The following is a 16,813-nucleotide window of genomic DNA, read 5'->3' as shown; positions in this document are numbered from 1 at the left end:
TAATGGCTGGTACCTTTCACTTGGTCCTTACTTTAGGAAAGAGCCATGCCTTAAATAGGGACAAATGAAAACTATGAAGGAAAACAATAATGTTGTAGATGAAACCCATACCTGTCAGGCATAAAACAATGAATTTGAGCACAAATAGTGGTGAATGCCAACTGTTTTGCATGTTGCTGTTATTCGGATGTTTCATACTTTTTTATTTTTATAGTCGTTTGTGCATGCCTCCATAAAATATTAAGATGACAATAATTTTCTGTGAATATGCTTTAATGTTGTCGTGATATGTCACTTTGCAATATGGAGGCACTCCAGTTCTTTAAAAAAATTCTCCTTCAGCCTTGAGAACGTATAGAAGGGTCACCGAACATATGCAGGAATTAGCTATTTCCCTTTTTTCTTTGAATCATGTTCATCTTTGCATTAGCACATTATATTTTATTAACCACTATATGGAGCTATTAGCTATTTTCTCTTTTTCTTCATTGAACCACGTTCATCTTTGCAACTTAAATGGAACCATGCCTTTGCAGACCGAAGATTACTTTGGGATGATAAACAATACCTTGCCAAAGTTCTCATAGTGGCAGATATATTGCCTCTCAATTTTTCTTAGTGGAACTAAACAATCATCCCTTAGGTGCGCTCCAAAAGTATTAGATCTACACATAGGTGATGCAATTAGTACAAGAAACACGAAAAGACTTTGTTTGCTGCACCTGTCTTATACAAGATGCTAAGGAATTGGGGATTCACATGGATATGGATGAATCACTGGGTTTAGGGTTGTAGATGACTCATTGCCACCGCTGCTCCTCCTTGTTGCTGGTCGGATCGTGGAGGGAGAGAATCGAAGCGGTTGCAGATGACTCACATGTCCAGAAGCACTGTATCGTCAACCTCTCCGGTGGTAACGGCCACGGCCGGGCCAGAGAAATTTGAGGCCGTGTGCCAAATCTAGGAAAAAAATTTGGTGCAGCTGGCTGCAAACCAGAATGTTTGCAGCCCCTCACAAAAAATGAGGATTGACCCCACCTGCAGGTCCACCAGATAACGTTTTAGTTGTGTTATTGCTGCTGCGGGTGGGGTCAATCCTCATTTTTTGTGAGGGGCTGCAAACATTCTGGTTTGCAGCCAGCTGCACCAAAATTTTTCCCCAAATCTAAAGTAGTGTAATATATGTTTTTATTAAAAACCAGTAATAACAATCTGCAAGTTACAATAATATATATTGCAATAGAATATCTAAAGAAACATTTCTATTTTATTTGAATAACATTGTTCTTTTGCTGGGTTTTAAAGAAAATTTGTACAATATGCTTATATTCGATCTTCTCCAAAGCTTCACTCTCGAATGCTATTGTGGCTAAATAATACGTCTTTTTTATCATAGTAGAACACAAATATGAATTTAGTAGCTTTAATTTAGAGAACTTCATTCACGCGGACAGATATGTTAAGATTCTATGAAGATTTATTCTTTAGTGGAGCGCTCGGTAGTTTCGCTTCAACGCAGTGCTATGGTAGGGAGAAAAATATATGCTATATATTAACATGTGTAGAAGATCATAAAACTAGAATATATACATCTACTAAGTTTTGAGACCCTCAATTTTTGGAGGCCCTGTGCGAGCGCACGGCTCGCACGTGCCTTGGCCCGGCCCTGGTAACGGCGACCTCATCCAGCTCCATGGTTCGCGCGATCTCGATCCATTGTCCTAGCCAGCCTCGCCATGGTCGCCTAAGCATGGTGCTGGATCTGTGGAGCCATGGAGGTGTCGCACGCTCGCTGCTGCCATGCCTTGGGAGCAGCGGATCCGAGTGTCCGACGCCTGTGGATGGTTGTGCTCGTGCAGCGCGAGGAGGAGCGCGTGCAGTAGCGGACGCGCACCCTAGCACGTCGACGAGGACTCACCCACATGGGGGTTTAGAGAGCGCAGTGGGAGTGCGAGTGAGGAGCCCTCGGCGGCGAGGAGCCGAGCGGAGAGGGGCAAATCCGGGAGCGGGGAGAGAGGTGGCGACCGGGACAGGGGAAGAGGCATCGAGGACGGGATGGGCGCGCGATGAGGACGTGGAGGCTGCTATCGTAGCTGGGGAGGCTGGCAGGGGGCATCGCGAGCGGGGGCGCGTCTCGGCGGGGCATATGGACGACTTCGTTATGGTCTTATAGGAGTAGTGTAGATTTGACGGTGTCTATTTTAGGTGGTCTTACCGATTCTAGTATAACATCCACGTTCTTCTCCCTGTTTGATCATCTCAAGAGGTGTTTAAAAGTCTAACTGTCGAAGAATAAGATCAATATGGGTCTAACCGGTCTCCATAAATCGATTCTGTTGGTCCCTATGCTTTTAAGGCTAGCTCCAGCAAGAGACTCTAAAGGGTTCTGTACCCTAAATATAGAGGACCAAATGATCCTCTACGCTCTCCAGCAGCGTCCTTTAAACGGTCCTCTAAATTTAGAGGACGCTGCTGGATTCTCTATATACTAGGTATGTGCCCGTGCGTTGCCACGAAAGTTAAAAATTAGTATAAAACATAGATACAGAACGACAAACATTGCTATGATATGCAAAAATCCGAGTGACAAAATATCACCGTAACACTAAAATTATATTAACGATATAAATATGTAAGACAAGGACAAAAGAATCCTAGGTAGATACAAGTGCGTTGCAACGGGAAAAATAGTGCAACAATATCATGTATGGCCATGTGTTGTGTTGTTAATCAAAATTAAGTTGTCTCTAGAAGACTTTTTCGAAAACTGCAAGAAAACATCTGGTCTTTCATCATCAGATACAAAGTTGAGAACGTGAGCTACAGCAGAAGCATCAGGGAATAAAGGACATTAATTAATAACATTGTATACAACGGTTAATAACACACGTTTGTCAAACAAGCGCCGAGAGAGACCACTCTTCTAGTTGGCACATCCGCTCCCCGCCCGCCTACGAGTTGGATTGGTTAGAAGTCGGCTTCAGCTTCACGTCCACCGTGCCCTCCTGCTTCGCCGAGAGCGTCTCCATTCCTGATAGGGTTTAGGTTTTTCTGAGCAGTTGTTATCAGTAAACTAACAGGAGTTGCTTCAGTAAAGCAAGAACATGTAGTTATCAGTAAATTAACAGGAGTCCCTTCAGTGAAGCAATATCATATTTGCACATCAGTAAATTATTGTGACACGGTATAAATATAAAATGATTTATGTACAACACAAAAAACTGAGCAAAACAGCATTACAAGTGGTTTATTCACAATAGCACAATAATTGTGACACCATTAAAAACAAGAAAATCTGAAAAGGTAGAATACAATATGTTCGAAGTCATGGTTGTTGTTACCTAGAAGATTTTAGACAGTCTTTGTACAGATGCTTTCGCTTGTTCAGCTTGAAGTTCCTTTCGATGTCGTTTCTATAGGTAATTGGACAAAAAATAAGAAGAAACCAGTAACAATAAAAAACAATAGGTATCATATTGTTTAGTGATGTGCAAATTAGATTAACATGGGGAAATAAAAGAATGAACAAAGCCTCATCTGAAGGTAAGTAATGGCTTTTGTAAAAAACAAAGCCTCATTAAAAGTTAAGTAATAGCATCCTCGTGGTAAATCATCTTCTCAACATAGAATTTTTCTAAACATAACAGTAAACTAAATTGGATAACAAAGAACACAATATATTTCCGTTTTATGAGCTTAATCTTAGTTGCAATGTTGAATTCAGTGTTCTGCAGACATAGGTATCATACTGTTTCGATTGAGGCACATGCAAACATAGAAGGCTCATACTGAACCCCAATGTGCATGTCTCCAAAACAGTACCTGGAGGAACTCAGTTTACATGGGGAAATCTTTTGGTTTTAAATAACCTAGTTGCCAAATCATCTCTGCAATGCATTTTGTAATAACAAAGCTTCATCTGAAGGTAACTAAATTCCTTCAGTAAAACAATATCATAGTAGTTATCAGTAAATTATTGCTTTTGTGATACAAATCAATTTATTGCAAATTAGTTACTATGCAAGCAGCCATCATGTATTTTCTTATTCTTCCATTATTTTTCACCTGATTGTTTTCGTGGTCTCGTGGAATGTTTGCTTTTATGCTGGAGTAGTAGTTTTCTTAGAGATCTAAGTTGGTTATCCCAGTTCTGTTTGTGTATAGCAACCACATCTATTGATTGTGTTTCTTGTGTCGGAGCAGTAGCATATATTCTGTTTTTTTCTCAAACTATGCAGGAGAGCTGTGCCATTCCGTTAAGATAGAGAGAAAAAAGTAGAACGGTTCAAGAGCAGAGGCTAAAGACGAGTACAAAAACCCACTCACACTCAAAACAGCCTAGACCAGATAACAAATTCGCTGCAAACAGGAAAGAGAACCTGACCAGCAGAGCCTGTTGGGATCCATGATCTGAAGAGGAACTCACTGAGTTCTGGTGCCCCTGCCAAACACCACAGGCCACACTCATAATGGTTTGATGGAGCTCAATAATGTTGGGCTGAGCCCTGTCAAAAACACAAGGGATTTTATGCTTCGAAACATCCCATCCCACAAGAATGGTCAGGGAATTCAGTCCCTTGCGCAACTCTTTGGGAGTAACCTGATGGTGTGCCCCCACCAGGTAGAAAAGCACTTCACCTTTGCTGAAGGTGCTACAGCAGCCAGGTCCAAGCTCTACAGGATCAGGGACCAAATTTCCTCTACTTGTTTGTTATGTTTGATGATGCTACTTTGCCTCTTCTGGCATTCGCATCATGAGCATGAACTCTATTCTGCGTGTCCAATGTTTATTACATTGTTTGTGGCTCTAAAGCTGGAGCAGCACTATGGAGATGACCACTTGTTCTTTCTTTAGAGAGTAGCTGCGTTTTTCTTTCAGAAATGGTCCTGTTAGCAGCAGCACAGTACGAAGATGGGCTAGTCTGACATTCTTGTTTGTATAACTGTTAATGTTTGTGAAGTCACCTCTCATCTTTCAATATTAAAGAAGAAATTAAAGGGCTCAAGTTTAGCCTATTCTATTGTTGTGTCTGAAGTAATTCACCATAAACTGAAAAATTAGTGTGGAAGTAAAGCAATATCATATCTCCATTCCTCTGCAACATGTCCCGGTCCCAGACAGACAGAGAGAGGAATGGAGATATGTTTAGATGTACGGGCATGGGGATTTCCAGCACCAGACGACGAGCTTCCAAATTACCTGGACATGTTGCAGAGGAAGGGGAGGTCGAGGACGGAATCGCTGTGGCACGCTCAACGACGGCGTGGAGCTTGGCGCTGGGCACCAGCGGCCGGACGCTGTCGATCTAGGCGCAGAAGCTGCAACAGGCTCTAGAAGCTGAGATTCCAACTTTTAGAAACTGGAGACCGCAGATTCCGTCGATATGGGCGAACCTTCCATGGAGAGCGCGGCGGAGTTGTAGCAGTAGCAGTTTGGCTTTGGTGCAGTCCTGGAGGCCAAGCTCGCGGCCAAGAAGACCGAGCTCCAGAGGTGCAGGGACACCGCGGAGCGGCTGGAGGCCGAGAACGGGCGGCTGTGCGCCGAGCTCGACGCCGCCGCGCTGGAGGTCACGAGCAGGAAGCAGAGGATCGTCGAGCTGGAGAAGGAGATGGCGGAGTTGAGGACGCGGCAAGACGCGGCAGCGGACGCTGACGACTGCTCCTCGTCCGCTTCGGCGTCGAGCAAGCGTCTCGAGAGCTCCAGCGCTGCGCCAAAGCCAAACCGCGCGAGTTTAGCTGGGCTTAATCGCGGAGCATCGACGTCGATGGGAGATCTGCGGGCAGGCGCGGAAGGAGCGCCCGAGGGAGCGCGGGATCCGCGAGGATGAAGGTGCGCGAGGGCTGCGGGGAGGATGGAAGGTGAGCGGCTGCGGTCTGCGGGGAGGATGGAAGGTGAGCGTTGGCGGCTGCTGGATGCGGGGGAGGGTTCGATCGCGGGTGTGAGCGGAGCGGCAGAACCACGAGGGTGTGGACGCCTATACTATTTACCTAAGTAGTAGTAGAGATAGAGTTTCTCTAAACGGTACTCTATCCATTTGAATACTTTAAATAAACGGTTTAGCAAAACTAAAATATGTACAATATATTTAAGAATGTGACAAATACGTATGTATAAAAAATAAAAATAAAAAATGTCTATAATATAGATATTTGAGTATAGAGGACGTGATTTAGAGGACGTTGTTGGAGAGGAAGGAGATATATAGGATAGAATCTTTTAGAGGAGACTGTAAAGGATGAATATAGAGGATGGATATAGAGGACGTTGCTGGAGATAGCCTAAGGTCGTGGCGGTCGTTCTGGTCTCTATAGATGTGTGTTTTGAATCTATTCTGGTTTCAAGACATGATTTATTTGATTGGGAATGAATTCTGCTATGGACGGCACATTGCCCTGCCGCCATTGCCCACACGGACGGGTGAAGATCGTGCAAATTGCCAAGGACAGCCGACTGAAGCTAGCGCCTGTGCGATCAATCTGTTGAATAATTAGACAAATTCCAAATTAAATTCCGAATATAAATCATGACCAAATCAGAAGAACTGAAATAAAAAGTCAAATCAGATGATGCGTACTGATTAGACTTACTGATAGATGGCGCGCACCGGAATCAGCAGGGTCGACGATGTCGAAGTAGCAGGATCGATGAGGTCAGAAGATCACGAGCAGTCGCGTGAAGACGCTTCCCAAAAACCTTATTCGCCCTCTCCCGGTGCAGGATCTAGAAGACGAAGGGTTCCGGAGACCTGCTCTCCTGATCGCAGATGCACCTCTGCGGTCGGGACGAAGGGAACTAAAAAGCGGCTCAGCTATGAAGAGAGGCGAAAATGAAACTGGGATGATTTGGAGGCTGGCTGCCGGGCTCCTTTTATAGGGCCGAGTCCGCGACCCCCGAGCTTATCCGCCCACGAAAATCTCGCAATCAGTTGAGATTTTATAGCGATCGGTTAGGATAAGCGTAACATCTAAGAAACCAAAAAATCAAACGGCAAAAGGTAGCCGTGCCCCCTCAAGGCGAGGGGCCGGATTTCGGCGGACCATTCACGCGCATGTCGTGCGCCCGCGCCCTTCACCCCGCCCCGCCCCGCCACGGCCAGGCGAGGCGAGGCGAGGCGAGGCCAGGCGAGGCGAGCGAGCGCGCGCGCGTGTGGCTCTCCACACTCTCTCCTCTCATCCATGACTTGGTGAGTGAGTGTGGATTCCATATTTAAGCTAGCTCTACTCCACTAGAACTAGCAATATGGTGCTATTGGTTCCACCAATTCCCTAGCCATCCACTTGTATGGGCTTTTGAGATTTTCCTGGGATTTATTAGAATTTCTTAATTGGGCCAAGCCCATAAATCCTAACAATCCCCCACCAGATCTCAAATGCCCATCTGCAGTTTTCGCCACTGTTCACTACTGTTTAATATACTAGTTTTTCAGCAGAGACTGTTAAGTTGAACTTCCGCCTAGAACTCCAAGCTACACCAACCCACAACTTGGACAATGGACTATGCCTTGAATTGCAAGTTTTGCGTGAATGGGTTTCACTTGAAGTCATGACCAGTACTTGGCTACCAGTAGTCCCCTTCTCGGGTGGAGCATATACGTCGTACTCCAAGGTCTCTTCATGAGTTTACTAGAGGTCACCCAAATCTCATAGACTGCGACGTTAGACAGTCTAACTCATATAGGTGTGTTCTTTCAAAGAATGTTCTGCAGGACAACATCTTCGCTAATACAAGCCAACAGAACCCATTAAGGCACAAAGCCAACCTGCCTTACAGCATTTGAGAGTATTGCATCTTTACTTAGAGAGGGTCAAAGGTTACTCTCCTCAGTTCACCAATGGCTTGTTCTTCCCAGGACCTAATTCACGGGATCTCCGATCACATAGACTGGGTTTCCACCATGGCAACTTTATTCGGGTCTCATACCCATCTCTCTCGATGCGATTTCTATCACATTACATGGTAGTCCCTTGGTAAAAGGATCTGCCAGATTTTTATCTGTTAAAATATAAGTCACACTTATAACTCCGGAGTTTCTCAACTTTCTGACAGACTTCAAACGTCTTTTGACAAGTCTTGATGACTTTCCATTATCCTTAGAACTCGTCACTTTAGCAATCACTGTCTGATTGTCACAGTTCATAAGGATAGCTGGTATTGGTTTCTCAACCACCGGCAAGTCCATCAAGAGTTCACGCAACCATTCTGCCTTAACGGTTGCTGTGTCAAGTGCAGCTAGCTCGGCTTCCATGGTTGACCTCGTCAAAATGGTCTGCTTGCATGACCTCCATGATACTGCACCTCCACCAATAGTAAAGACATAACCACTGGTGGCATAAAGCTCGTCTGCATCAGATATCCAGTTCGAATCACTATATCCTTCAAGTACTGCATGCTGACCAGAATAGTGAATTCCATAACTCATTGTACCTTGTAGGTAGCGCATAACCCGCTCAAGTGCATGCCAATGATCAGTCCCGGGGTTTGACATGAACCTACTCAATTTGCTCACAGCAAACGAGATATCGAGCCTTGTTGCACCAGCAAGATACATAAGTGAACCGACAATCTGAGAGTATCTCAATTGGTCTAAACCAATTCTCTTGTTCTTTCGCAGTGTCACACTGGGATCATAAGGTGTTGGAGAAGGTTTGCACTCAGAGAAGCCAAATCGCTTCAAAACCTTTTCAACATAGTGAGATTGCGAGAGAGTAATCCCACCATCTGCCTTAATCAGCTTGATGTTTAGAATCACATCAGCTTCTCTCAGATCTTTCATATCAAAACTCTTTGATAGAAAAGACTTGACTTCATTGATCACATCAATGTTTGTGCCAAATATCAATATATCATCAACATATAAGCACAATATAACTCCTTCGCCCCCACCACAGCGATAATATACACACCTGTCTGCCTCATTAATGGCAAAGCCTGCAGACGTTAGAGTCGTGTCAAACTTCTCATGCCACTGCTTTGGTGCTTGCTTCAGACCATACAAAGATTTCAATAACTTGCACACCTTGCTTTCTTGACCCTTTACTACAAATCCATCAGGCTGTTCCATATAGATTTCCTCGTCCAGCTCTCCATTAAGAAAAGTTGTCTTTACATCCATCTGATGAACAAGGAGACCATACGAGGCAGCCAAAGAAAGTAGTACTCGAATAGTGGTCATTCTAGCAACATGTGAGTAAGTATCAAAGAAGTCTTCTCCTTCTTTCTGAGTATAGCCTTTAGCCACAAGCCTAGCCTTGTACTTTTCAATTGTACCATCAGGCTTGAGCTTCTTTTTAAACACCCACTTACAACCCACAGGTTTGCATCCATAGGGTCGATCAGTGACTTCCCACGTACCATTTGAAAGAATGGAGTCCATCTCATTATGAACTGCTTCTTTCCAATCATCTGCATCTGGAGATGCAAATGCTTCTGCAATGGTAGTAGGAGTATCGTCCACAAGGTACACAATGAAATCATCACCAAAGGATTTTTCAACCCTTTGTCTCTTGCTCCTTTTAGGAGCATCATTGTCATCCTCCTCTAAGACAATTTCATGTGGCTGTTCAAAACTCTCAATAGGTGTACTATGTTCAGGAGTTATCTCAGAAGAGTATCTAGAATTGCTATGAATGTCTTTCATTGGAAATATATGTTCAAAGAAAGTAGCATCACGTGATTCCATAATAGTATCAACATACACATCAGGAACTTCAGATTTAACTACTAAAAATCTATATGCTATGCTACACGAAGCATATCCAAGAAAGACACAATCCACTGTCCTCGGACCAAGCTTGCGCTTTTTATTAATTGGTACATTGACTTTCGCCATGCACCCCCAAGTGCGCAAGTATGAAAGTGATGGTTTTCTCCCAACCCACTTCTCATAAGGGGTTTTCTCTTCTTTGCCCATAGGAATTCTATTCAGAACATGACATGAAGTCAGGACTGCCTCCCCCCACCATGCCTTAGATAAACCACAAGTGTCTAGCATGGCATTCACCAGGTCAGTCAATGTACGGTTTTTCCTTTCAGCAATCCCGTTTGACTCGGGTGAATAGGGAGGAGTCCTCTCATGAATAATGCCATGTTCTGCACAGAAATCATCAAAGACTTTGGGAAAGAACTCGCCACCACGATCTGATCTAAGATGTTTGATCTTTCTCTCTAGTTGGTTTTCAACTTCAGCCTTATAGATTTTAAAGTAGTCTAAAGCCTCATCTTTAGTTTTTAGCAAGTATACATAGCAAAATCTAGACGCATCATCAATCAATGTCATGAAGTATCTTTTACCACCTTTTGTCAACACACCATTCATCTCACAAAGATTAGAATGTATGAGTTCTAGCGGTGCTAGGTGTCTCTCCTCAGCAGCCTTATGAGGCTTTCGAGGTTGCTTCGACTGCACACAACTATGGCACTTAGAACCTTTGACTATGGTGATATTCGGAATTAAACTCATGGTTGTAAGCCGAGACATAGAGCCAAAATTAATATGACACAAACGAGAATGCCAAATACTCGCAAGATCATCAACATTAGCACAAATATGGTTCACTGACTTATTATTGAAATCTAACAAAGAAAAGCGGAACAAGCCTCCGCAATCATAGCCTTTACCAATAAATTGTCCAGACTTGGACACAACTAATTTATTGGACTCCAAAACTACCTTGAACCCATCTCTACATAGAAGGGTTCCGCTAACGAGATTCTTGTGTATAGAAGGGACATGATGCACGTCCTTCAGCTGCACGATCTTTCCCGAAGTAAACTTCAGATCCACCGTGCCAGTGCCATGAACAGAAGCATGTGACTCATTCCCCATTAGCACGGAAGAATCCCGGGCGCCCTGATAAGAAGAGAACAAGTTAATGTCAGAACACACATGAATATTAGCACCAGTATCAAGCCACCAGCTAGGTGATTGAAATACTGAGAAGATAAAAGGTAAATTACCATACCCTTTGTCTTCCTCATTGCTAGCGACCACTGTGTTGACATTGCCCTTTTTGCCACGGCGATCCGCTCGATCAGGACAATCCTTGGCAAAATGACCCGCCTCGCCACATGCGAAACATGTCAATTCAGCCTTGTTCTTCTTCTTCTTGAAGTTGGTAGTTTTGTTGGGCTTGTTAGATTTTGGCTTTCCTTTGCCCTTGTTGTGGTTCCTCTGAACCATGTTGGCGCTGGAGTGGCCCTCGGCTCCTTTAGATCCCGTGTCCTTAGCCCGAGCTTTCTCCTCAACATCCAGAGACGCTATCAGATTTTCAACTGATATCTCCTGTCTCTTATGTTTCAGAGATGTGGCGAAGTTCCTCCATGTAGAAGGCAACTTTGCAATAATGCACCCAGCCACAAATCGGTCAGGAAGGACTATCTTAAGGTGGTCGAGCTCCTTGGCTATACACTGTATTTCATGAGCTTGCTCTACAATAGAGCGATTATCAACCATCTTATAATCATGAAAGCTCTCCATGATATACAGGTCACTGCCAGCATCTGATGCACCATACTTAGTAGTAAGTGCATCCCACAACTCTTTCCCGTCTGTGTACTGAATATTCGCATCAACCAGACGGTCAACAAGGGCGCTAAGAACGGCTCCCGTAAAGATAGTATTGACATGGTCGTACTCTTTCTCCTGTTTAGGAGTCAGTGGACCCTCAGGTCTGCCTTTACTAACATGGAAGACATTCATAGCAGTAAGCCAGAGCGTGGCCTTGACTTGCCATCTCTTAAAGTGCTTACCATTAAACTTTTCTGGCTTCAGCGCGTCGGCAAAAGCAGCCATAGAAAAACTAGGAAATTGTCTACAATAAGGTTTTTGGATTGTTGAATAATTAGACAAATTTCAAATTAAATTCCGAATATAAATCATGACCAAATCAGAAGAACTAAAATAAAAAGCCAAATCAGATGATGCGTACTGATTAGGTCAGAAGATCACGAGCAGTCGCGTGAAGACGCTTCCCAAAAACTTATTCGCCCTCTCCCGGTGTAGGATCTAGAAGACGAAGGGTTCCGGAGACCTGCTCTCCTGATCGCAGATGCACCTCTGCGGTCGGGACGAAGGGAACTAAAAAGCGGGCTCAGCTCGCGTGCGCCCGTGCCCTTCGCCCCGCCCCGCCCCGCCCCGCCCCGCCACGGCCAGGCCAGGCGAGCGAGCGTGTGGCTCTCCACACTCTCTCCTCTCATCCATGACTTGGTGAGTGAGTGTGGCTTCCATATTTAAGCTAGCTCTACTCCACTAGAACTTTGCAATAATGCACCCAGCCACAAATCGGTCAGGAAGGACTATCTTAAGGTGGTCGAGCTCCTTGGCTATACACTGTATTTCATGAGCTTGCTCTACAATAGAGCGATTATCAACCATCTTATAATCATGAAAGCTCTCCATGATATACAGGTCACTGCCAGCATCTGATGCACCATACTTAGTAGTAAGTGCATCCCACAACTCTTTCCCGTCTGTGTACTGAATATTCGCATCAACCAGACGGTCAACAAGGGCGCTAAGAACGGCTCCCGTAAAGATAGTATTGACATGGTCGTACTCTTTCTCCTGTTCAGGAGTCAGTGGACCCTCAGGTCTGCCTTTACTAACATGGAAGACATTCATAGCAGTAAGCCAGAGTGTGGCCTTGACTTGCCATCTCTTAAAGTGCTTACCATTAAACTTTTCTGGCTTCAGCGCGTCGGCAAAAGCAGCCATAGAAAAACTAGGAAATTGTCTACAATAAGGTTTTTGGATTGTTGAATAATTAGACAAATTTCAAATTAAATTCCGAATATAAATCATGACCAAATCAGAAGAACTGAAATAAAAAGCCAAATCAGATGATGCGTACTGATTAGGTCAGAAGATCACGAGCAGTCGCGTGAAGACGCTTCCCAAAAACTTATTCGCCCTCTCCCGGTGTAGGATCTAGAAGACGAAGGGTTCCGGAGACCTGCTCTCCTGATCGCAGATGCACCTCTGCGGTCGGGACGAAGGGAACTAAAAAGCGGGCTCAGCTCGCGTGCGCCCGTGCCCTTCGCCCCGCCCCGCCCCGCCCCGCCACGGCCAGGCCAGGCGAGCGAGCGTGTGGCTCTCCACACTCTCTCCTCTCATCCATGACTTGGTGAGTGAGTGTGGCTTCCATATTTAAGCTAGCTCTACTCCACTAGAACTTTGCAATAATGCACCCAGCCACAAATCGGTCAGGAAGGACTATCTTAAGGTGGTCGAGCTCCTTGGCTATACACTGTATTTTATGAGCTTGCTCTACAATAGAGCGATTATCAACCATCTTATAATCATGAAAGCTCTCCATGATATACAGGTCACTGCCAGCATCTGATGCACCATACTTAGTAGTAAGTGCATCCCACAACTCTTTCTCGTCTGTGTACTGAATATTCGCATCAACCAGACGGTCAACAAGGGCGCTAAGAACGGCTCCCGTAAAGATAGTATTGACATGGTCGTACTCTTTCTCCTGTTCAGGAGTCAGTGGACCCTCAGGTCTGCCTTTACTAACATGGAAGACATTCATAACAGTAAGCCAGAGCGTGGCCTTGACTTGCCATCTCTTAAAGTGCTTACCATTAAACTTTTCTGGCTTCAGCGCGTCGGCAAAAGCAGCCATAGAAAAACTAGGAAATTGTCTACAATAAGGTTTTTGGATTGTTGAATAATTAGACAAATTTCAAATTAAATTCCGAATATAAATCATGACCAAATCAGAAGAACTGAAATAAAAAGCCAAATCAGATGATGCGTATTAGGTCAGAAGATCACGAGCAGTCGCGTGAAGACGCTTCCCAAAAACTTATTCGCCCTCTCCCGGTGTAGGATCTAGAAGACGAAGGGTTCCGGAGACCTGCTCTCCTGATCGCAGATGCACCTCTGCGGTCAGGACGAAGGGAACTAAAAAGCGGGCTCAGCTCGCGTGCGCCCGTGCCCTTCGCCCCGCCCCGCCCCGCCACGGCCAGGCCAGCGAGCGTGTGGCTCTCCACACTCTCTCCTCTCATCCATGACTTGGTGAGTGAGTGTGGCTTCCATATTTAAGCTAGCTCTACTCCACTAGAACTAGCAATATGGTGCTATTGGTTCCACCAATTCCCTAGCCATCAACTTGTATGGGCTTTTGAGATTTTTGTGGGATTTATTAGAATTTCTTAATTGGGCCAAGCCCATAAATCCTAACACAATCGAGTATATTATATTGTGTGCCTCGTCACGAATAGTGTTTGGATTGAGCAAAAATATTGGAATCTAATAATGGCCGGCCAGGATCTGAAGCAGCAGCTCGTTCCACACATCGATCGGTCCCGGCAGACACCAGTGCAGGCAGTCGATGTCGAAGCCTTCGTGCTCGCCTTGGCCATGGCCGTACCTGTCGGGGTGCCCGTCTGGCCGGCGCAGCATCATCTTGGTCACGTCCATCATCCTCATCCGCACGCCGTTCCTCCTCGCGTCCTCCTCCGCGGCCGCGAACTCCTCCAACTGCGCCTCGTAGAAGTCGCCATCCGGCTCCTTCATCTCCAGCGGCTCCTCGGGGTCGGCCGGCTCCGTGGCCGTGCACTCCCCGCCGTCGAACCACCCGCCGTTCCCGTAGTGCGTCGGCGCCACCGTCCGCAGGATGGCGGTCCCCTTGAACCCCTTCATCCCGGCTAGCGCCCGGAGCACGGTGCGCAACGCGGCCCGCTGCGCGTACTGCGGCTTGAGCGCGGTGACGTTGGCCATGCCGCAGCCGTGGCACCCGACGACACGGCCGCCGCTGTAATAGACGGCTGGGCGCTCGAACCAGTGCGACGCAGACAAGACCACGTAGTCGTGGTCCTTGGCGGCCGGCATCCACCGCTCGTCGGGCTCGTTGACGTGGAGGTCGCTGGGACCGGCGAACACCTCTCCCTGCAGGTCGGGCCCGACCGCCTCCGGCGGACCCCGCGTCAGGCGCCACCGCACTTGGAACGGCGTCCAGAAGAAGGCGACCGTGAACACGTGCGCCGGGAACCGCCAGTACTCGAATCCCTCGGAGCGCGACCTCGACGGGCTCTCCACCTGCCACAAGGCGCACACGAGCGACCGGACGTGGCTACTGGCCAGGGAGTCCCCGACGAAGAGGATCGACCTGCCCCGGACGAGCCCGAAGAATCGCGCGGCGTCGAAGCGCTCCAGCTCGCCGCCGTCTGGCTGCCACCGCCACCGCAGGAACTCCATGCTTGGCTTGCCGTGCTTCATGCAGTTCTGGTAGCCCTCGATGAACGCGCACGTAGCGTTGGTGTAGTACGGCCGCGCGGCGGGGTCGCGCACCCACTGGCCTCGCGTGAGGTCGCAGGCGGCGGCGACACTGGAGAACGTGGAGGCGGAGAAGGGGGACCACCATTGTAAGGGGCCGAGAAAAAGAACCGACAACGTGGCACCAGCGAAGAGGACGGCAGCAAGAGCGCGAACATACTTGATCTTCGGAGTGGTGTGGCGGCTCCGGCGAGCTCCGGTGAGGAAGCCACGAATGGAATGGATCATCGTGGGTGTCAGGTGGCGTGGGGTTGTGCAGTGGCTACGGATCCTGCGCATTGCACGGGAGCGCAAGGCAAAGAGCCCAAGAATGTGTGACCCGGAATTTATAATAATTTTAGATTTATGGTGAGTCAACGCAGCATGTATAAATGTTGAAATACTGCATTACTGCTGCTACAAGTGCTCAAGGAGTGGGAGGACACGCTGCCAACGAAAAGTCAACTCGGCGAAGTGGGCTCGACTGGTTCGTGACTATCTCTATCTCTACTAGAGATGGCCAAACGGGTCGTCCGGCCCGGCCCGGGCTCGGTGAAACACGACCCGTTTTGGGTCCGGCCTGTCAGGCACGGTAAGGAAATTGGGCTGGGCTTTCTAATTCCGCGGGCTCGATTTTCTGTCCGAGACCGGCCTGCAGCAGGCCTAAACGGGTCGGGCCGACTCGTTTAGCACAAAAAAACGGGCCAAAAGCGGGTCGAAAAGCATGTTTTAGTGCAAAAAAAAGCGGGCTCAACGTACTTAGAGGTAAACGGGCCGTGCCGGGCTAGCTCACCGTGCCTAGTTTCTTGTCCGAGCCCGGCCGCTTATTCGTGCCGGGTCGGCCTGGGCCCGCATAGAACCGGACCGTGTCGGGCTCGGATCGGGCCCAAACAGCGGGCTTCGTGCCGGGCTCGCAGGCCTCGTGCTTATTGGCCATCTATAATCTCTACTATATTAAAGTATCAGTTCAAACAGTCGTTCCGCCTTCCGCGTCATCTTTTTACAAATAACCCCTCACATCTATTTCAAATTAACTCGGGTTCGAACTCACGCCCTAATGGAAGAAGAGCGGGAGACACTATGTGCCGTCTAACCAGTAGAACATCATGCTCAGTTGTTTTTAATATTGAATATAGATTGTACATATGTATATACAATTTTTGTAAAATAAAAATATATAATCGTGTCGGGCCGGGTCAGCACTACGGACCGAGGCTAGGGCCCAAGCACGGCGCGACGCTCGTGCCGAGCTGGTGCAGGCACTATTAAATGGGTCGTGCCTCGGGTCGGCCCGCCACACACGACCCATTTGTCCATCTATACCTCTGCACGATAATGATGGTCCTCGCCTCAGTTGTTGTCGCCTTGTTCGTCATCCTACTTCTTTTCTCTCTCACCTCATGCAACCGCCTCCGCGCCACCCCATTCTTGGCAGAGAGCATAGGAGCAGGTGCCTCCTCCCTGTATTCGTCCGACACCAGCTCTGATACCGACCCGCGCACTGGCTATTGCACGTCCACGAGGACGTTTCACAGCATGCGCGCACCATC

At 47.1% G+C, this 16,813-nt stretch overlaps 1 long non-coding RNA gene across 1 annotated transcript; it reads right to left on the bottom strand.

Annotated features, from left to right (window-relative positions):
* Positions 1-2,836: 2,836 nt before the first annotated feature.
* LOC103638258 (uncharacterized) lies at positions 2,837-3,678 on the bottom strand. Its single transcript, XR_558656.1, has 2 exons — positions 3,342-3,678; positions 2,837-3,051 (listed from the first exon to the last, which is right to left on the bottom strand). It is a non-coding gene; the product is annotated as an uncharacterized lncRNA (long non-coding RNA).
* Between the last annotated feature and the right edge of the window lie 13,135 nt (positions 3,679-16,813).

Source organism: Zea mays, chromosome 9, assembly GCF_902167145.1.
Source record: "Zea mays cultivar B73 chromosome 9, Zm-B73-REFERENCE-NAM-5.0, whole genome shotgun sequence".
NCBI classification, from domain to species: domain Eukaryota; kingdom Viridiplantae; phylum Streptophyta; class Magnoliopsida; order Poales; family Poaceae; genus Zea; species Zea mays.
The sequence above is the reverse complement of the archived record's forward strand: the minus strand, read 5'-3'. Positions and strand labels throughout refer to the sequence as shown.